General features: G+C 39.0%; 1 protein-coding gene across 14 annotated transcripts in view; it reads right to left on the bottom strand.

Moving 5' to 3' along the window:
• The window catches only part of SIPA1L1 (signal induced proliferation associated 1 like 1), a 368,796-nt gene that overhangs the window by 298,360 nt on the left and 48,001 nt on the right, over positions 1–22,435 (bottom strand). Inside the window, exon 1 of one of the 14 annotated variants that reach the window (XM_043556494.1) lies at positions 3,795–3,818. The exons of 12 other annotated variants lie outside the window; for them this stretch is intronic. The gene's annotated coding sequence lies outside the window, so the exon portion shown is untranslated. Of the gene's footprint in view, positions 1–3,794; positions 3,819–22,435 lie in introns of those variants that run through there. One more of the 14 variants, XM_043556496.1, reaches the window with a different exon arrangement.

Below are 22,435 nucleotides of genomic sequence, written 5' to 3'. Positions count from 1 at the left end.
AAGATTTCATTCTTCTTTATGGCTGAGTAATACTCCATTATATACGTATCACTTCTTTATCCACTCATCAGTTGATGGACACTTGGGCTGCTTCCATAGTTTGCCTATTGTAAATAATGCTGCAATAAACATAGGGGTGCATGTATCTTTTCAAATTAGTGTTTTCATATTCCTTGGATAAATACCCAATAGTGAAATTACTGGATCATATGGTAATTCTGTTTTTAATTTTTTGAGGAAGCTCCACACTGTTTTCCACCATGGCTGTATCAGTTTACATTCTCACCAACACTTGTTTCTTGTGTTTTTGATCTTAGGCATTGTGACAGGTGTCAGGGGAGACCTCGCTGTACTTATTGATTTGCATCTCCCTGATGATTAGTGATATTAAGCATCTCTTCATCTGTCTGTTGTCCATCTGTATGCCTTCTTTGAAGAAATGTCTCTTTATGTCTTCTGACCATTTTTCAACAGGATTATTTGGCGTTTTTTGATGTTGAGTTAAGGTCTTTATATATTTTGTAAAGTAACCTTTTACACATACGTCATTTATAAATATCTTCTCCCATTCAGCAGGTTGTCTTTTAGTTTTGCTGATTGTTTCCTCCCTTGTATAATGCAAACACTTCTTTAAAAAAAATTGTTTTTAATGTTTATTCATTTTTAAGAGGGAGACATAGCATAAGCAGGGAAGGGGCCGATTGAGAGGGAGACACAGAACCCGAAGCAGGTTCCAGGCTCTGAGCTGTCAGCACAGAGCTTGACACAGGGCTTGAACCCACAAACTGTGAGATCATGACCTGAGCTGAAGTCAGATGCCCAACCCACTGAGCCACCCAGGCACCCCTATAATTCAAACACTTCTCAAATGTCAATTAGATATAAGGCTCTGAGCAAAAACCTGCAGAGCTCCAAAGATCCAGTGGCAGACTTTCCTCTCAAAAAGTTTACAAGCCAACTCATGGTGAAGGGCATGTAAAACCCAAAGTGTTGGTAGGTACAACTTCAAGAAATGGCAAAAGAACACAAAACTGGTAAGATCAACTCAATGGGATCAAGGAAGAACAAATAAGTTTCCAATGGTCAAGAGAAAGAGCGAGGAAAAGCAATTAGGGGGACGAAACAGAAGAGAGACAGAAAAGGCTACAATGCACATGACATTTGAGTAAACAAAAAGTATAAATTGTGGAAACACATTTTAAATATTAAATTTCATACAAAGAAACACTTAAATTCTAAAGACTATATGGAAATTGTCCCTGAGAGCCACAGGACATGCACTGGCTTTACTATCCATTCAGTGTCTTCTCTAGCTTTGGCCTCATAGCCAGGGACCCAGATCCCTCCCTCACCACCATTTCTGGCATCGGTGAACTTGTGTGGGATCGATCATCACATGATTACAAAGATACTAGTAAATCTCATCATCCTAGTAGTGTCAGTTATAGGCACAGGGCATGTCAGAGTTGTCACTGTAGTGTGAATACTCACCTTCAGATACAGAGAAGCATTCAGATGAACTAGGAATGACTCGCAATTCTATCAGGCCATTGAAGCTTTTTTTTTTTTTAAATCCATGTTGGTGCTAATGCCTTATGAAGTTTTGTGATCATTTTCATTGTACATGGAGAGGTAGGCTAGCAGAGTGACTGCGTGTGTTTGGTTTTTACCCCCAGTTTTATTGAAATCTAACTGACCTATAACATAGTATTAGTTTAAGACGTACAACATTAATGATGTGATATGTGTATATATTACAAAATGATCAGCATGATAATTTCAGTTAACATCCATCACCTCACATAGTTACAAATAAATATTATTGCAAAAGCAAATGCTACAATTCTAATGATGAATTTGAAAAACGTAATAGTAGAGAAATAGTTTAGAACTTCCAAAAAGTGCCTAAATTGGAAAATAACAGCCTTCAACAAGTTATCATAAAAAACTAACATTAAATTTCACTTATTTAATTCCATTTAGGCCATAAGACTTTGAAGAAAAAAAAAGACAATCTATGTGGGAAATTTTCACACCTTATAAAGCACAGAAAGCAAACTCTGCTACCTTAGTTGGAGAATTCCCTCCTCATGTCCCTGCTTGAGGTGTTCAAACAAGAGGAAATAGAGGCTTTTACATTTAAAAGGCTACCTGGACAAAAGAAAGTCTGAATACCATACATGGCAAATAATGCCAACAAAGCACCACTAACAACCAAGTTGCAAAGAAAGTAATTCATTGGCTGGCACCAACTGGAAAGGCAAGAAGAAGGACTCAGGGGTCAGTGGTGGAAAGCTGGAACCACTCCACAAAGTTTCTAAACAACCAGCTAAGGAGCTCTGCCTGCCTGTAGGCAACAAGGAAATGAGGAACTACCGAAGGTTCATGAGGGACTGTCACAATCAGAACCAAATGTGCCTTTATGTATGTGTGCAAACACACGTGCATATACATATTTTTTTCTTTCCCCCCCAAGAAACTTCAACAGTAATGTGGAAGAGGGCCTGAAAGAGGAAGGGTGATGAATAAAGAAATACCAGTAACAAGGCTGCGGCAATTTTCCAGGAGAGTGGGAACAGAGCAATCAGTGAGTTTGGGAGAGACCGCCTGGAAAACAATGAGATGTGATGACTGAGAAAAATGGAATCAAAGTCAAAATAAGAAACTGCACCACCATACAATGAACTACACTGTTCTCAAAAATAACACCTAGGTCAAAGTTACATTCAAGTGATCTTTGAGGTTATTAATATTTATCTTCAACATAGTCTGAAACCATCCATCGGCCACACAGAGACCAGTTCAGGAAACAGTCAGCTCTAAATGGGCATTATGACATTTGTCCATCTAGCTTAACTTGAACATCTATCAGTAGATAATTTAAATTTATCAAGAGATACAAAATAACCTACAGAAGAAACCTTACAAAAATAAGATTAACTCAAGATTCTCTGTAATAAATAACATTTGCTCAATGAATTTCCTAACAGAATCTTCAGTTTCATGCTCCAGTTAATGAATTTTGGCATTAACTCATTATCTCACCTTGTAAAATATAATAAACCTTTTAAAATGACACGTAATATAACATACGGTAAATTATTAACGATACTGAAAACAGTATAGAAGTTTGTATATACAATGTAGTTAGGTTTATTGTCTATACAAGAAGTAAAGAGCTAACATTTCAGCAAAAAAAAAAAAAAAAAAAAATCACACCATTTTTATCATGCCGCCTTTTTTTTCCAGCTTTGAGGTATAAGAGACAAAATTGTAAGATATTTACAGTGGACCACATGATGATTTGATGTATGTATACACTGTGAAATGATTCCTTCCATCAAGTTAATTAATACAACCATCACTTCACATATTTACTTCTTTTTTAAAAAAAACTTCTCAATTAAACAATAGAGTGTTAATCAACTATAGTCACCACGATATACATTAGACCCTCAGAACTTACTCATCTTATAACTGAAAGTTTGTACCCCATACCACGTTCTTAATATTCAAAATGAGAGTAACTGACCACTTAGATGAAATCGCTTTGAGGAACATGCTGGTTCCTAAAGATTAACAGACTGATCTTGAACGAACTGACAAAACACACAAATCCAAGTCAACAATTCAAAGTACAACCATAAATGAACAAACAAGAGATAATATTTGACCAGGCACATAAAAATCAGGTAAAAAGAAAGGGGGCAAAAGAAACACACTTGTTAAGGGCCTCCTATGAGACTGATACCGGGCTGAGAAATCCAGACACTCTCTCCCACCCCCATACTCACTGTATAATGAGTCTTTGGATAATCGAGTATAAGCTTCGTGAAGGCAGAGAGGACTTGGTAACCAGCATATCTGCAGGTTCTCACACAGCACCTGGCACACAATAAGTACTCAATAAATATCTGTTAGATGCATGGATGAATGGATGGATGACTAGATGGCTGGTGTATCAATGAGTAATTGTTTTTAATAATCATGTTGGCCTAGCTCATGTATACCAAAAGAGATCCCAGCAGCTTAGGGGAAAGGGAACAGGAAATGTTCTCTAAGCCACTGTGTTCCCCTCCCCAAGTACAGCTTATCACAGTAGAGTGGAAAAAGCACGGGCTCCGCCAAGTTTCAGACGTAATTACCTTTAGTGGGTCCCTGGACAAGTTACTACTCCATGACTGAAATGCAGAGACTAATTCTTTAATCTTCAAGTTGTAAAAAGCTTAACTGAAATAATATATACAGAGTACCCAGCAAATACCTAGCACATAATTGGTACTTAATAAATATAAATCTCTCCACACACTGGGCCACGGGAAATGACCCTGGTGCTCACACAGTCTGGTTCTTAGGGATAAAGTCCAAGGGAGGGGTCTTAGTGAAAGGAATCCTAGTGCAGTCCACAGCAGGACAGCTCTTGAATCATTTTAAAATGTCAATCCAAGGCCTGGCTCATTACGTCATGTTGGAGGAATTAACAATCATAGCATGGGCCTATCTAAAATTCAACGAGGGGACTGGCCTCTGGAAACCAAAACAAAACAACCTGCATATATTCTGTGCCTGGCAATTTCAGGCAATTGCCAAAATTAAGATTACTTTTCTTTGTTATTACGTTAAATCTACTTTATTGACAATATTAGAAGTCTACAGTTGGTCCTTGAATAACACAGCTTTGAACAGTGCAGATCCACTTATACATGGATTTTTATCAATAAATACAGTACAGTACTGTAAATGTATATTCTTTTCCTTAGGATTTTCTTAGCAATATTCTCTTTTCCCTAGCTTATTTTATTGTAAAAATACAGTATGTAATATGTGTAACATACAACATATGTGTTAACTGGCTATTTTTGTTAGTGGTAAGGCTTCCACTCAACAGCAGGCTCTTAATAAAGTTTTGGGAAAGTCAAAACTCATACTCAGATTTTCAACTGGGGGGGAGGGGGTCTGCATCCTTAACCCTGACACTGTTCAAAAGTCAACTGTATTTTTTAGATTTGATAAAAGTATAGATCATCAAGGATTCTTTTCAGGAAAATTTCCCAAGGGTCCTATTCAGGCTCCATCTCTAAGAGACCAATATAACTGCACATTTGGCTATAATTATGCCCTCGTGTATTTTCTCTTTCATACTTATACAGTGCAGCCCAATTATAAAACATGACTAATATCCCCTAAGTTTGTACCCATAATTGAACACATAAAAATAATTTTTTAGGGCCGCCTAGATGGCTCAGTTGGTAAGTGTCCCGACTCTTGATTTCAGCTCGGGTCATGATCTCACGGTTATGAGATCAAGCCCTGCTTCAGACTCCCGCTGAGCATGAAGCCCATTTAAGATTCTCTCTCTCCCTTTCCCTCTGCCCTTTCTCTGCCCACAGGCACATATGGGTGGGCACACATTCACTCTCAAAAAAAAAAAAAAATGAAGAAAGAATTTTTTAAAGAAGTTCTAACACTTTCCTCTTTTGAGGTAGTAGCAAAATAAATTACAAATTTTTTAAGCTATCTTTCTAATTATTGCTTATCTATCAGGTGAAGTCCTCTTAATGAGTCAAAAAGAAAATTAGCTATAGAAGGTGCTTTGAGCATATTATTCAACTACAAGTGTCAGGAATATCTAAAATGTTTGGGTTTTTTGCAACAGGAATCCACATTACTTAAATCAAACCTGAACCCAAAATCATTAAATTCAAATATGCAATTAAATAGTGTGCTTACGGACAAAGGTCATCTTATTCACTGCTGATTTTTAAGGAACATTTTACAAAGGATGTATACAGGTTAGGGTTAGGGGAGGTGAAGAATAAGAGAACAAATTTGGATAGAAGAAGACAGTCCCACCAGAGAAAGTCTCTCAAGTAAGAAAGTTCTTTCTTATAAATAAAAATCTGGGTATCAATTATCAAGTCCAGAGAGTGCATCAATGGAACAAGAGATTAAGAACACAACATTCTAAGAACTGAACCGATTTACACAACCACTATCTACAAAGTAATAATCCCTTACAGAGGGTTCCAGTTAATGAATCAACATTTAGAAATGAATTCGACATAATTTTACAGAGGAACTGAAGCTCTTTAGAATAGCAAGGGAAGGCACACCCTATTTTGATTGGAATCAGCCAGAAGCTCTGAGAAAAAGGATTCGTGCCCAGTAGAACAACTTGAAGAAATCTAGGACGGTATGTTGGCAGGGAACAAAGAACACACTTGGGCAGCAAGTCCTACGCTCCGCCCAAAGGAGCATCAGCAACGCTATCCACCCTTGCCAGCCTTGATGCACACGTGTACCGGGAAGCTTTCTGGAGAGCACGCAGGTTTCCCCTGCTACCCAGAAGTAGAGCTTTCTCATGAAACTTTTCGTAAGCCGAAGTGGCGCAAAGCGAAAAAGTCATTTCCATTTCATGAAAGCAAAAACCCTCTTTGGATGTCTTTCAGATAGCGAAAACAGGTATGAACACAGGTCTTTCGTAAAAGTGAAGTGGCCCAAAGCAAACCTGGCCAAAGCGGAAGAAACCAATCCTGCCCTGGGAACGTACCAGCTGGGAACAGGATTCTCTCACCACAGTATGAAATACTTGTTCCCTTGGAAATAGATTTCTCATTGTTAACAAGTCATTTTCTAGTAGACATCAATGTTCGGAAATTTCTGTTTAAGCGTATCAGATATTGCAGGGTCTGATCAGCGCTGGAAAACCAGACTACCGGTGCCGATTAACTGCCAAGCTCTTTTTGAAGCAACTCCTGTACACGTGAGCATGGTCGGTTATAAAAACCAGCCTTTGCCAACTAGGAGCTCTATGCCACGTTAGAATACGGTATGTTCCTGAGCTGCTCACAGGGCACACACAATTTTCTTTGGAACTTATCTTAGTACGGATTTCCTTCACTCCCAAATTCTAATGTCACCTTTCTGTAAATGCCTATCACTTCTTTACAATTCAAAAAATAAAAATAAAAAACGGTAATTTTCCATTTTCTCTCAGCCTCACTTTTTTGTCCTGATAAAGCATGTCTGGTATTTTCACCATGGGCACCTTTGCCACAGACGTCTTTGCTGCAAGCACTTTCATGTTTCCACCTCGTAAACAATTGGCCATAAGGCAATTTCCATAAAAAACAGAGTAACTGGTGGGCAGTTTGGTTTCATTTAAGATAAAACAACTGGTTGACAGTTGGGTTTCATTTCACCATTGAAGAATCAACCGCCTTCAGCACAGTTACTGTACTGAAAGCTGGTGGTCAGTTTGCTTTCATTTCTCCATTGACAAAGTTCCTTTTTTATTATGTAAATGTCACCTAGCCCCCATAACGGTCTATACGGTGGCCAGTAGCCATGGCGGTCTTAGAACAGCAGTGATCACTACAGACACCAACCTGATAGAAAATATGGTGATAAAGCCAACGGGAGGTGTGAAATAAGAGCGAAATGCCAGACTGCACACTGTGCTGTACCAGAAAATGACAACACGTCGGTTACAACAACAATAAAGCCCTGTTAGTTGCAGTATTACATCAGTATTTCTTCTCCGGTTCCCACACAACCCTGGACTATCAAAGGACATGTCACAATATGCCGAGAGTGAGCAACATTGTAGAAGGCTCTCACAGTGCAACACGCACCCGGGTAAAAATAGGCGACCTAGAATTTGGAAAACTGATACTTCTTAAAGAAGGAACAATTAGTAATGAATTTTACCTAATTTTTCATGTTTCATTATGTCCTTTCTAACATCCCTCTCTTATCTTTCATTATTTTACCTCTGACGCCAAAACTACCTCACAGCCAACGAGTGACGCAGGAAAAATGTTTGTGGTAAAACTACCTAGCACACTAACTAAGATGCGGCTCTTCTTGAAAATATAACTGCAACAATTTAATAACCTTTTTTTATCCTTTTTATAATTAAAAAAAAAATTTTTGAGTACAGTTGATACATAATGCTACATTAGCAACAGGTCAATTTGATAACTCTGAAGGAGGTTTAAAAGGTCACCCAAGATACAAAGTGGTTTTGTGGAAACGAGGATGTCCCACCACATTAACAACATCCTCTCTGTTGGCATTTTTAATAAAGGGTTCAAGAAAACTGTACTCCTGACCTTCTAAGGTGTTAATCAGCCAATCAAAAGTTCAGCTATTTGTCTCACAGATGTCAAATGTCAAAGCCACAATAAGGTACAGTAAAGTACAGTAAGGCCACAGTAAGGGACAGTACAATAAAGCAAATGAGGAATTATATTCATTCACTCAAAAGTTACTGAATGCCCTGAGTGTGCCATTTATTGAGTGCCTTTCAGGCACTGAAAAGTCAAACAGAATACATAGTTCCAAATACTTGACAATCCAAAGGAACAAGCTAAACAACTAAATAAAAAATTTCAGCAATATAATAACAGAGGGATGTGTTCTAAAGTGACTAACTTAAGGAAGCCAGAAAAACTCTACAGATGGTAACTTTAGCTGGTCCTAAAAAAGGAATTAATTAATTTTTTTTTTTTTTTTTTTTTTTTTTTTTTAGCAAGAAGAGAGGAGTGCGTAAGAAAAAGAAACAGTAAGGGCACCAAAGGACAAAAGTTGCCTTACATAAGAAATTTCCCCATCACTGAAACAACCAAGGCTCAGTGACAGAGAAAGGAGAGAGGAGTCAGATAGGAAGCAAGATGGCCTTTTGCCACATTAAGGGAATCAGACTTCTTCCATGTGTTATGAGAATTCCTATACTGTTTGCCTGCAGGAGCTCATCAGGTCCTCAAACTTCCGGAAGATGGAGATGGGAGGGGTCACTCGGCAGGGAGATGGGTGGACACTCTTCCTCTACACCCAAACTTACATAAGCTGAAAACAACCCTCAGGGTCCTCTTGGTACCAACCACATAAAGAATGGCTTCAGATAATCTTTAAAATGTGGAATCTTGGAATGGAAAGGGAACCAGCAGAATAGTCTCACTTCTTCCCATCAACTACCAGAATCCCTTCTATATACCTCGATAAATGGCTCCATATTGGATAACAACTAAAATGTCCTCCTCCTGTCTTCCTTCCTCAGAAGCACTTTCTATAGTTTTTCTAACTGGGCCATATTTGGAATCTTTTCTAAAATCTTCTCTAACGTGAGCCCCTCTTTAGAATGGACACGGGTTGGTCAGAGCTGAGCACAAAGAACCCAAGTGCCCTTCAACCACAGCAGAGCACTGAACCACACTGGGCTCTCTGAGTGGACAAGGTGTTTCTTGGTTGCACAGACCTTTATAAAAGTTAAGACCTGGATCAGATGAGATCTGTGGTCAAATAACACACCTTGTCTTTGTTCATTTGAACTGTTCTCATAAGCACTATTTACCTCTCCTTAAAAACCCTTATAATTGCAAGTTAACATTCAACTGTGTGATTACCTGAATAATATCTTTGTATCCCCAGCCCACGGGCCCATATCCTGGGCGCAGGCACAAAACTATCTGACGGTGTTTTGGTTTTTAACTCCTTTCCATTACCATTGTACTATGAGGTCTCAGCATAGCACCTGTTACAAAGGAAGGGCTGATTCAATAAATGTTAGATGAAGAATTAAATGTGTACACAAAAAATTACATGAAGCAAGATATGGTAGGTATGCTAGGACCGTTGAAATCAACATTCTGTGGAATCTCAGTGGAGATTTTTTCAACTTACTCTGGGAAGGAAAGGCATCGTGGAGGAATAAAAGACATCCAAGCCAACTTCTGAGTGGTGTTTCCACCAAAAATCCAAAGTAAAGAAAATATCTGGGCAACAGACCAACCAATAAAAACCATATTTTTGAAGAACAGTTATTCAATGGGAAACTGCTCATAATATTAAGTTCATAAACAGGATAAAAAACAGTATGCACGCCCCTCCCACACACACACACACAAGAAAACCCTGAAAGGAAATAGTTTAAATGTTAATAACAGTTATTGCTGAGTTGCAGAATTACTGGCGATCTTTATTTTCTTCTTTATATTCTATTGTAGTTTCCACAATTTTCTACAATAAAGATCCTCATAATCAGTGGGGGAAATGAAAGTGCTGTAACATTTTAAATCTTCAGGCTTTATCAAAAAAGGCTTCTGGACTGTTATTTTTTTCACAGTCATATTTTATGTGAAATGTTATAAAGCAGAGGAATGCCAGATAACAGATTTCAGTCCTAAACAATGTGGTTCAGCCCTAAACAATGCTCCCACCCTCCCAAAAAAGTGCATTTATTCTACTGTTTTGCATCTTGACAACTGGTGTGAAGGGACTCATGTTTACAGGTTAATACCGGGAAATCAGAAGCCAGCATCAGTGACAGCACTACTCCACAGAACATCAATTCCCTTTCACACTCTCAACGGGGCCCTTCAAACAATGAAATACACACACCAACAACACCACACTGCAGTCAGCATATCAAACCTAGGAATGGAAGGGCTCTGATAACAGCTGCATATTATTATTAACAAAGGTTCACCTTTGAATTAACAGATAACTTAGTCTACAGTTAACAAGTTAAGAAGTACGCCACCAAAGGCTGCTGCTACCAAATAAAAGAAGGAAACTACACCAAGTCTTCCAAAACATGAGGCATCCAGCTTGTCTCCAGCAATCTCCCGGAAATCTGAAACAGGAGTTTAAAGTACCCTTGTGTATCCAAGACTAAGTAAAATATAAACGCAGTGGTGGGAAAAAACTACCACTTTAAAATAGATGTCAGACTTCCTACCAACAGGACTATCCTAAAACCAATCCAAATGGGAAGAAAAAGGTTCTCTGAGCAATGGTCATCAATCATGTCTCTTCCTTGTTCTGACAAAGAATGGGAAAAGGGAAATATCCAAATTACGAAGATACGCAATTTCCAGATAGCTAAACCCACATCCCCTGAGTCATCTCAGAAGGACTCCTGGCACAACCCACTTCTTTCACTCCCCTTACAGGCTCCAACCTTTGGCCTACTTGTCCCTCTTCTCTCCAGCTGCCATGACCTACCCACCTCCTAGGGCTCTGTTCCTCTCAGGACTTCTTGCAGAGGAACCTGCCCTATTTCACCCTTTACCAAGCCTCCCTGTCTCTGAAACAAACAAACCTTCCTGAGTACTTTGGAGATTCATCAGAAATCACTATTGATCAGCAGGTACGCTGGTAAAAAATGTAAGGCACGCCATGATTAGAGATTCAAGAAAGCTCTTCAGTGAGAAATTAAAATCACAGCTGAAATGTAGGTAGACTTTGGTGTGGAACAGATGGGTCTGGGCAGCTTTAAGGCCCCAAAGCTCCTCAGATGATTCTGATGTTCAGCCAGGGCTGGGAACTGCTGTTCTAAATAAACCCTCAGTCTTCCGCTGTTCGTGAACTAAGCGTATTCAAGATTCCACCACCTTCTGCAGGGAGGACCTCCAGTCCTCCATCTATTCAGATTCTAGGCCACCCAGTTGGGAAAGAAGAGCAGGTGTGACACTGCAAGCCTCTGGAGTCTGGAAGTTGGCACAGAAAGGGTAAGGTTCGGTCGCGTTAAGAATTCACTTCTGTGAATTCCTAGCATTCCCCAGGCTCTACAAGCAGAAGGTGAAGTATGTGTAGGAGTTATCCACACTTAAACCCTTAGCCTACCTGGTGGATAATGACATTCATGCGGTTTTGTAGAAAATTCCTTATGAATGATCTCCCATATATGCAAGATAAATTAGAATTAACTTCTTTGCTTACAGCTTAGATCAATTAAAATCTAAGTGGTGGCTTTTGCTGTGACAAAGACCTCAACACACATTTTTTGCTGAGTTAACTTTGCATTACTTTTTCAAATTCGTGGTATATTGTCTTTAATTGAGGAACAGTGAACAAAATATTTTGCAGTATCTTCTCACTGTGGGAAAACCTTACAATTACACTGCCATTTTCTGTAAGTTACAGTTGTTTCTCACAAATTCAAATATTTGAATACCTTGCATAAAGAATTTATTGTGCACTGATACCTCACTAACACAATGGGCTCTGCAGAGTAGGATTTAGATACAAATGTGATCAATGTTGGCTTCTATCCAAGAAGATGTTTCCATAACATCATACTGATGCTCTAGAAACTGACCTCAACTGCTCTGCAGCATTTTAGCCATAAGAAACTGAATCATATCAAAAGTATCTGCCTTAGGGTTTTATTTAAAAGTTAAGCACAATAAAACCAACCATTTTAATAGCTTGAGAAACAAGAAAGCCGCAAAATCCAGTAACTCAAGCACTGGAGGGTTATTATGCTGAAGTCACTTTCCCTCTGTGAAAGAAACAAGACATTTTTCCGTGTGCTAGAACAGAAAATCATGACACATGCCTACTAGGGAACAAATGTTTGACAGATAAAATGGTTATACAGAGGGACAGTTTCAAACACATGTATGCATACCTTGTCATAAACCATCTTTTCACGCACATTTTTATGTGCTTTCTATAATTCAGAAGATCCTAACAGCTCAAGAAGCCACACACACAACTTTCTTGGCTACAGTACCCATTCCTGTCTGATTACTGAATTAAAAACAAACTTTCAGATCTGACCTTTACTATTTTTAAATAGTTCTGTGTTAAAAATATTTATTCAGTGTATCGCGTTTAGTATCTACCCATATCTAAGAGCCAACAAGTATTCACAGGGAAGTATGTGCACACGTAACATAAACCAGATGGGAGGTATGCAGTGAGCACAAAGTACGGCACTAGGACTCAGAAGAGTGGCGTTTGAAGTCTGGTTAAACCACACACTCACTGAACCTAGTTAAGCCTCGGCCAGGCCACCCATACATTAAAGACTGTTAAAACTTGACCTGTCTACACAGCGGTGTGGAAGGTATGTATCAGTGAGGTAACACATTTACAAACGATCTTAAACTAAAAGTGTACAGCATTTTTCATCATGCAGTTGCTGTTCTAGCTAGAAACCACTAGGGCACCCCAAAACAAGTCAAATAATGTCCCTCTGTTTACTCATCTTTTAACTTTTGCCACTTCCTCCTTCCCTCCCTCTCTCCCTTTCTTCCTTCATGTAACAGATATTCGCTGGGCTTCTACATAGACCAGACACAGTTCCAGACCTGTCCTGTCCAATACCATAAGCAGGAGGAACATGTAGCTTATATTAAGCATTCAAAATGGCCCTAGTCCAAATTGAGACATGAAATACACACTGGATTTTGAAGACTCGGTACAGACAAAAGAAAGTAAAATGTCTCGGTAATTTTTTATACTAATTACGTGCTAAGGAGATAATGTTTTGGATGTTAGATTAAACATATGTATTATTCAAGTTAATTTCTTCTCTTTGTGCTTTACTTTCACATGGCAACTAGAAGTTCAATTTTTTTTTTTAAGTTTTATTTATTTATTTTGAAAGAGACAGGGAGAGGGAGGGGGAGAGTCAGAGAGAGAGCAGGAGACAGAGGACCCCAAGTAGGCTCCGTGCAGTCAGTGCAGAGCCCAATGCGGGGCTTGTTCCCACAGACGAGAGATCACCACCTGTGCCTAAATCAAGAGTTGGACATTTAACCAACCTAAGCCACCCAGGCGCCCCTAGAAGTTCAGAAATGTTTAAATACAGAGAGGCGTACATTAAATTTCTATTTAACAATGCTATTCTAGACCCTGGGGAGATTTTAGGGAACAAAACCAAGTTCCTAACCTCATGAAGCTTATGTTTAAACACCTACAACCCTAAGATCTTCAGTAATCTACAGAAAAGGGAAACTAACTCCAGCAACTGTGTGTAAAGAGGACACTAGGATGGATGGGCCACACACAAGGGACAAACCTTCTTCCCTCTAGCCTTTCCTTCTACCCATGGTAGGGCCCACGGTCCCAGAACAATCAAGCAGTAAAATGGTGAGCTAAGACCTTGACCATCTTGGGAAAGACTGTCCCTCCCCTGTTAGGCACGCACTCTTAAGAACACAGCCACTATTAATCCGAACTTAGTGAGAGAGAAAGCTTTTAATTTGGGAGCATGGGTAGTTTCATGGCATCATTTGCAATACTTTGGCTTGAGCCTCAAAAACACTTTTAAAAGGTTTTCAATTGTAGGAAGAAGTTTCTTAACAAAGACACCCTGTCTGCCTTCTAACACTCTCATTTATTATGAGAGTTCTTCAACGAGTTCCTCTCCATGGGTCCGATTAACCACGCCTCTCCCAAATATCTCCTAAATACCGAATACCTCAGTCCCCGCATCACACCCAGAATGCTTCCAGAGAAATGGCAAGAAGCTGAATTCAACAGCACAAGTCATGGCCACAGTCTCAACGTTCCTAATGGTCTTAGACGGTCAAAGGAAACTTGAGTCGGGCTGACCATATGCCAGCTAAACGTAAGGTTACTTGTTTTAAGATTTTAAGGAATTCCTTGAGGGCGAGTTTAATTTAGACCAAATGGGCCTGTTTTTCTACAGCACTCTTCCTACCAAAAAGGCATCGTGCACACCTGAATTTCATATTCCATGTGTGTTAGGAACTTACCTTAAATTCAAACCACAACATGGCAAATGTTTTGCTGGCCCATCCATCTCTCTGGCAGATTATAAGGAAAATCAGGGCTCTCAAGAGATTCTCTGCACTATAAAATGCTCTAGTGGGTGTGGCAGGAAGCTGAGAGGCTCGGGTGTCAGGGCAGGTAGTGTTATCTCATAACTGATCCCATCTCTGTCCTCTGCTCACGCTGTTCTCCCAACCGGCGTGCCCTGTCCCCTCTGCCAACTTCAACATTACACCTCCGTGAGGGCCCAGCCTAGAGCCTGGCCCTCCCAGAAATTGTTCCCAGCAACCCCAAATACAGCATAATCTCTCTCCTTCTTTCTCAGAGGAACCCAGTCAACCAAAAATTGTATCATCTATTTATCTCTTCTCTAGGTATTCAAACACCTGTAACTCAGAAGGGTAGCAATTTAGAAAGTCAGTATGATGCCTGAGAATTTATCACCCTCCCTTTCAATCAGCTGGGATTTATCTGAGCTTTATTCGGCTACAATGATGAACCTAACGCCAGGGACACAAAAAGGACCCACAATCCCAATACTCACGTAATTCACAGCCTAGGTGAGAAAAAAACAAAGTCAACAACCATCCTGCCACCTAACGAACACCGTATTAAAGGTGTGGGGGCCAAAGAGCCACGGGAGCCTCCACGAGGGTTCTTCTCCCTTGGTGAGGGAGGAAAGCCTCACAGAAAGGTGATATAGAAGCAAACACTGAAAACTGAGGAGATGCTGACAGGGTAACACGGGAAAGGCATTTCAAAAGCAGTAAAGCATGGCACATTCAAAGAGGTAAGAGAGTATGTTTACAACTCTTGTACAGAAGCACTAAAAAAAATGTCTTCCAATATATTAAAGTATTCGTGTGGGCATTTGAGGCTCTACATAACAGACGCCAAGCCACTTTTGCTATATTTTCCATAGTACAACATAGCCAGCAAGGGTGAGCTCTCTGAAACTAGCTCAAATTCTACTAACTGCGTAGCCTTACACAAGTTTCTTAACCTATCTATCTACACCTCAACTTCTTTATCTGTAAAATGGGGGTGACAGTAGTGCCTACCTCAAAGGGCTCTTATGCTGTTATGAGAAAATGAATTGAAACAAATAATTATCACAGATTAGGCATTCAGCAAATGCTTGTATTAGTATTATTACAACTATTATTTACTTTTCCAAGCTAGACATAATAGCAAATCTGAAGTTCTTGTCCCCATCACCTACCCATGCCTCAACATTTAGAACTTTCTATGTCCACCCAGCAAGACATTGCTGAAATACCACCACCTACACGAAGCTTCACTGAGCCTGCTCACCTCACCCATTAGGGAAATGAGTGTCTCTCTCCCTCCTCTGAACCCCCCCAGTCTGTGGGCCCCTCTTGGAGCTCTCTTCACCCCAGTATCACTACGCACGCGTCAGATTTCCCAACAGGCCTAGAGCTCTTTCAGGGCAGGGGCTACAACTTGCCAATCTCAGTCTTCCCCAGAGAACCGACAGCCCTTTTCACATACGGGCACTCAGTGTTTCCTGCTGAACAAATTAAAATACTCTCCCCTTTAATTAAGTCAAGAACAGACTAGTGCTTTTAAAATTGCCGTAGCATCTACCAAGCTATTCTTCCTAATAAAAACCCTTACGCAGAGAGAAACTCGGTGCAATTTTACATGGCTCCTTTGTAAGTGAATCCTAAGAAAAGTCAATAGTAAGATGTTCTTAAAGGGACTGACAACTGACAAAACTGAGTAAAAACAGTAAAAACTGCTGGGTAAAACAATCTCTCCCCTTTCTACATCCTCTGAACGTGTTCTAATGTAAATTTGTTTAGGCTATTGTTGCTTTTCTGTTCCATAGTTACAAAAGGTGGGACAAAGTTTCCACAGCAATGCCGTTTTCATTGCTTACCCAGATTCTGAAGCCTTCTGTCTGGTTTTACCACTTTCTACCACCCATGTAAAGGAAGGCTAGCCTGGAACCACCCAGAACACTTGGCTTACACAATTACAGTGTCAATACCAAAGTACACAGGACTCTTACCTTTGGTGTCCTGGTCCTCAGTGAAAGTACAGTGGAAAACCAGAATCACCACTCTTTCTCCAAAACTCACCTAACTCAAAACATAATTATTGCTAAGTACAACTTCATTAAAATCCTAAACTTTAATTAGCCAAGAAAAATTTTAAGTAGGATTGGCTTCCTCTTAAATAAAAATGTTTTGACATTCAAGCAATTCAAAGACAGCCTTCATTTACTATGCCGTATTGGTGATTTTTCTAAAAGAAGAGCCCTAAAAAATAAGGTTTAACAAAACAAAAAAAGAAGAGGGGCGCCTGGGTGGCACAGTCGGTTAAGCGTCCGACTTCAGCCAGGTCCCGATCTCACGGTCCGTGAGTTCGAGCCCCGCGTCGGGCTCTGGGCTGATGGCTCAGAGCCTGGAGCCTGTTTCCGATTCTGTGTCTCCCTCTCTCTCTGCCCCTCCCCCGTTCATGCTCTGTCTCTCTCTGTCCCAAAAATAAATAAACATTGAAAAAAAAAATTTAAAAAAAAAAAGAAGAGAGAACAGAATAAAAGAGAGCTCAAGTGGTACTTCCCGGTCTTTAAAAAACATATATGCAATTGTTCTCCATAGTATCCCACTGAATCTCATGGATTCAAAATGAAAGAATCAGGCAAATAGAATGTGAAACACATTCAGAGACGAGGACACCAAGAACGTGCAACTTGACCAGCACAAAGTAGACGAGAAGTCCAAAAAATCATCACACTGCAGCTGCCAAGGCAGTAGCAAAACAGGACTGTTCAATTCAATAATAATGCCACCTTATAATTGAGATTTTTTTAAATATTTCTAGGACCAAAAAGATCATGAGCAAATGCACTAGAACAGCTGCTTAAACCAATATCCTCATTTTTCAAGCATTGAAGCTGTTTACACCTCATGTCAACAAAGGTAAAAGTTCATAGCTATAGGACTCTTTTATTTAAAAAAAAAAAACAACAAACACACCATATCTGGTGTATGGATCACCATTATCCCCAACTTGACAAAAATCACTATAAATATGCCATTTCTTCCATAGTCTAGGTGCTTCTAAATACACTAAACAAGAGCAGAGGGGGAGGGGAGGATTCCAAACTCATGAAGTAAGTGACACACAAATGAATGCTATAATTTACACTTTGTCCAAATATCAACCGTGTAATCATAATAGCTAGGTATTAACATTCTTTTTTTTTCTTGCTCTCCCGATTAAAAGTGGGAAAACTTCCATTTTTTTCTCACATCTGAAACATGCTTTAAGAGGCTTATGTGAACAGCATTTAAATGTTGCTAAAGCCACGAGTAGTTAGATCTTTGGTCTTCAAGAGCCATGGACCTTATTCTCAAATACGACCATAACCATGAAAGTTATCATGGTGATTAAGAGCTCAGACATGGCTGGATCTAAAAGCACTGTAAAGCATCCATATTATCCATATTCCACTTGAGATCACGGCCTTGCTTCCCAAGGCTAACAGCTATGCCGCTCTATCAACGCCTCCTATCCCTGACACTGCTCTAGATTTTAGATTTGTTCTTCCCTCCCTTCTAAAAAACTCAATGGACCTATTCCCTTAAGGTCCCATTCTCTAGGTAAATTACAATGAGCTGGAATGCCAGAGGCAGACGATTATCTCAACATAGAATTTCTTCCTCAGTGATAATACCAGCACTTAACAGGTGTCTTTAGAAAGCATCCCAAAATACCAGGTTGAACATGGGGCAACTTAGAGGTAAATTCTTGAGGATCTTTTAAATAACAACATTCAGCGATAACAGCTTTTAGGGAGTTGTCTATTCTACTTTCACGTTGGACTGGACCCAGGCTGTGAAAGTGTCATGAAATAAGCATTATTTTGGCAAAGCATAGGACAAGTTTTCCACCGTGGAGAATGTAATACTAAAAGTTATTTGCAAGAACCATTCAATTCCCAAAGAGCATAAATACAAATAGTTTAATCCCTGACTGTCCAAGAACACATTAATTACTCAATACACCAATTTACACAGATGCCCCACTGTGTAATTTTTTAAAGACTTTCCTGTCTTTGATTTTACATGTAAGATACCCTTAACAAGCCTGTTAAGTCTATATTTCTCATTTATAGGTGAAGAAACTGGCAGTGTATTTAAACCACTTACCCGTATTAAAACAGCAACTCAATGACTTTTGAATTCTAGGTCAAGGAATCTCCTATTTTATACGACAGACATAATGTGTTCATTTTCAAAATGAAGGCACTTGAAAGAAAACAATGTCTACCAAACCAAACACAAAGAAAGTAGAACACCACGAACACTTTCTAATGTGAAAGGAATCCACAGCAAGAAATACGTTAGTTTTCAAATCACTGAAATATAATGGACACCCCCACATACAAACACACTTTCTTTTTTTCCACACATGGCAAGAAAGGACACTAAATTAGCGTTTTGCATACTGCAGATCAGTTTTAACAATAACATACATCAATTAAAAAGCCTCATGTAAATAAACTAGAAAGTAGATAAACAAAAGTAGAGACTAAGGGGCACCTGGCTGGCTCAGTCAGTTAAGTATCCGACCCTTGATTTTGGCTCACATCATGATCTCACAGAGATCAATCCCTGCATCAGGCTCCACAACGACCGTGCAGAGCCTGCTTGGGATTCTCTCTCTCCCCTTCTCTCTGTCACTCCCCCATGCATACGCTCATGCATGCTCTCCCTCTCTCTCAAATAGACATTTTTTTTAATTGTTAAAAAAAAAAAAAGTAGATGACTGAATATATGCTTGCTTCCATTCCTTCCAGAAATGACAATAAATGGAAGAAAAATAAAAGAGACAACAGCATATAAGAGATGTCTACAAAATTCCAAAAGATGAGAAACCAATGTGTAAGTGGAAAATGATTCAGCAAACTGGACAAAGCTGAAATCTAACTGCTAAAGACAGAGGAGTGCAGAGGCCACCAAGAAGAACATTCAACTAAAAAAAAAAAGGTCTGTTGATGATGCACAATTCCAGAAGGGCTAAGAAACTGAGATCCTATTAAGGGGTGAGGCTGAAAACAAAAGGAATTGGTATGGTTTAAGGGTCTGCATCAAGGAAATTTCCCTAATCCCACAACTGAGCAACTTACTAATAAGGATGAAAATGGGGTTTAATCTGCATGCAACTAATGAGAAGATCTGGCCAGGCATAAGTGAGGGTAGGAATGACTCCCTGCACTGAAAACATGAGGTGTCAAGCTCCAGTAGACAGCCAGCAGGCTGGAAGACTCTTCAGGAGAAAGTGACCAACCTGAATGAAAGAGCACTCTAGAAACTGGCACCTGGGGATGGTCATTGAAATGGCAGGGCCCAAGCTAATCATCCAGAGGAGAATACCAGACACTAGCCCTACCATGCACACTGAGTTTGTCATCAACTTTTAAGACAAAGACCATCACCAGAGGAAAAAAGAACATTATAATTATAACAGGAACAATTTATCATGAAGACATAACAATTATAAATGTATATGCATCTCCAAGTAGAAGCAAAAATAGAATGAAGGAAAGAAAAGACAATGATATGATTACAGTAACAGATGTTCACGCTCCATTTCAGCAATTGACAGAATTAGACAAAAAAAAAACAAAATCAGGAAAGACACAGAAGATATGAACAACACTATCAACCACCTTGACCTGACATTCACAGAAAATCTAAAACTGAAGAATACACATTCCTTTCAAATGCACGTGGCACATTACCAAGAAAGACCATATAGTCTCAATAAACATAAAAAGACTGTAATCACACAAAGCATATTCTCTGACAACACAGAATTAAACTAAAAGTCAGTAATAATAAGATGCCTAGGAAAACTCCAAATGTATGAACATCAAACAACACACTTATAAATAATTCATGGATCAAAGATAAAATCAAAAAAGTAAATTAGGAAATATTTTGAACCAAATAGCAACAAAAGTAAAACATATCAAAATTTGTGGGATGCAGCTAAAATAGTACTTAAAGGGAAACTTAAAACTTTAATGCTTAATTCAAGAAAATAGAAAAGGATCTATCATCATGACCCTAACATTCTGTCTTAAGAAATCATAAAAAGCAGAGCAAACTAAACCCAACATATTAGGAAGAAAATAATAAAGACCAGAGTCAATGAAGTAGAAAACATACAGACAACGGACAAAATTAGCAAAACCAAAATATAGGTCTTTAAAATTACTGTCAAAACTGACAGACTTCTAGTTAGATCAAAAATAAAGAGAGACAAAACACAAATCACCAATACCAGAAATGAAAAAACATATACCACCAGAGATCTTGTCAACATTTAAGAGGATAATAAGAGAATACTTGACACAACTTACATAAAGCAAATAAATTTCTAGAAAAATAGAATCTATCAAAATTGGCACAGGAAGAATCAGAAGATCTAATTAGCCCTTTACCTTTTAAAGACAGTAAATCTGTTGTCAAAAATATTCCAAAGCAGCAAAAGAACAACTCCAGATGATTTCACTGGCGGATTCCATCAAACATTCAAAAAGGAAATTTAACTTTTTCAGAAAACAGAGGAAGGATCATTGCCCAACTCACCTTGTAAGGTTAGCAGAATGCTAATACTAAAACCCGACAAAGACATTACAAAAAATAAAAATTACAGAGCTGTATCCCTCATGAATATAGACACAAATACCTTTAACAAAACTTGAGCAAATCAAATCTAATAATATATTAAAAAGGTACATTATGAGCAAGTACAGTCTACTCCCAACAATTGGTTAACATCTGAAAATCAATCCATGTAATAGACTAAAGGAGAAAAATATAGGATCAGATCAGATATAGAAAAGGTGTTTGACAAAATCCAACAGCCATTCATGATAAAACTCCCACAAACTAGGAAGAGTTAGAGAAGTTTCTCAAACTGATGAACTGCAAAAAAAAAAGAAAAAGAAAAAGAAAAAGAAAAAGAAAAAGAAAAAAGAAAAACACCCAAAAACAACATCACACTCAAAGGTGAAAAACTGACTTGTTTTTTCCCCGAGCTGAAGAACAGGCAGAATGTGTGTCCTTGTCACATTTTAGGCAACAGGAGGTCCTAGCCATTCAGGAAGGCAAGAAAAAGAAATAAAAGGCATAAAGATCTAAAAGGAAGAAGTAAAACTTCTTATCTGCAAATCATGTGATGGTTCATGTGCAAAGTTCTAGCAAATGTACGAAGCAACTATTACAGGGGTGCCTGGGTGGCTCAGTTGGTTAAGCGTCCTGACTTTGGCTTCAGGTAATGATCTCACAGTCCACGAGTTCACATCGGGCTCTGTGCTAACAGCTCAGAGCCTGAAGGCTGCTTCAGATTCCGTGGCTCCCTCTCTCTCTGCCCCTTCCCTGTTCACACGCACGCTCTCCCTCAAAAATAAGTAAACATAAAAAAAAAATTACAAGTAACAAATTTAGCAACACTGCAGGACACAAAGTTGAAAAACAGTCGAGTATTTTCTCACATATTGGCAAAAACAATTAGAAAATAAACTTTTTTTAAAATTCTACTCTTGGGCATATGGGTATGTGTATACACACACCACCACCACCACCACCAAAATCAGGGAATCAACAAAGATGACAACACAAAATAGAAGAAGAAACAACCTATGGACCACCCCCCCCCCCCGCAACAGGGTGATAAAGAGAAGTCCCCAAATGGCAGCTTTGTAGAGGTGTGACAGCAAGCCATTCAGCAACAGAACATGGAATTGAGGTAGACAACGCCAAGAAAAACTGGAACTGATGGATGCCCTAATATGTTTTACCATTTGAGTCCTTATAGTGCTACCAGAATGTTTAGAAGAAAATTATTGACCAGCACAAAGCTA

The sequence above is a fragment of the Prionailurus bengalensis genome, chromosome B3, assembly GCF_016509475.1.
Source record: "Prionailurus bengalensis isolate Pbe53 chromosome B3, Fcat_Pben_1.1_paternal_pri, whole genome shotgun sequence".
Classification (NCBI taxonomy): domain Eukaryota; kingdom Metazoa; phylum Chordata; class Mammalia; order Carnivora; family Felidae; genus Prionailurus; species Prionailurus bengalensis.
This window is presented reverse-complemented; position numbering and strand designations above follow the sequence as displayed.